General features: G+C 27.1%; 1 protein-coding gene and 1 long non-coding RNA gene across 2 annotated transcripts in view; one reads left to right on the forward strand and one right to left on the reverse strand.

Annotated features, from left to right (window-relative positions):
- Positions 1–646, reverse strand: part of LOC106469115 (L-asparaginase-like) — a 72,388-nt gene that overhangs the window by 6,157 nt on the left and 65,585 nt on the right. The gene's annotated exons all lie outside the window — the stretch shown is intronic.
- Positions 495–646, forward strand: part of LOC111088205 — a 1,732-nt gene continuing 1,580 nt past the window's right edge. Inside the window, exon 1 of the long non-coding RNA XR_002612807.1 lies at positions 495–537. This is a non-coding gene — a long non-coding RNA (uncharacterized LOC111088205). The remainder of the gene's footprint in view (positions 538–646) is intronic.

A 646-nucleotide genomic window follows, 5' to 3' on the forward strand; every position in this document is an offset into this window, starting at 1 on the left:
GATGAATTTGTAATGGATCTTGTTGCATAGTTAGAAAGCAAGGAAAATTTTTAGAGGTAAGTGAATTTGTCTACTTTTTGTATGTTATTAATCTATATTCCTTGGTGCATTGATTAATTAAATAAAAATTGTTAAGTGCATTACTATCATTACTATAAAAAATCAGGCTTAATCATCTAAAAATACAAATCTTTTTAAGTTATTTAAGAATAAAATAGGTAAAATAAGTAATAATAATAATATAATTAAAATGGTTTATGAGGCATGCACGCAGCTCGTGGGTAATGTAATTTGATAGTGTAATGTGAGCTGCATGTTCCCCGAATGATTTACAACTTTTAATAGTACGGATAGTAGTTAGACATTGTTCAGAGGGTAATAAAACTATAAAATTTAATTATAAATAGATGTATACTGTTACAAACTTAGATCTACCTAGGAGAAACGAATGTAGTTTCATGTTACAATTTGAAGTCATTCTAGAAAAGAAAAAAGGGTAAATTAGGTTAATTTCGAATTTTTTTTGGTGGTTACGAGGTCAGTCAAATTTATCGATCCTATTTTGAGATAGGGCAGAGAAAATAACAGATAAACTATAAAGTTTTACTGAAAAAAAAACGTTTAAAATGCATTTAGGAGATTTTAG

This window comes from Limulus polyphemus, unplaced genomic scaffold (assembly GCF_000517525.1).
Source record: "Limulus polyphemus unplaced genomic scaffold, Limulus_polyphemus-2.1.2 Scaffold3314, whole genome shotgun sequence".
Taxonomy (NCBI): Eukaryota; Metazoa; Arthropoda; class Merostomata; order Xiphosura; family Limulidae; genus Limulus; species Limulus polyphemus.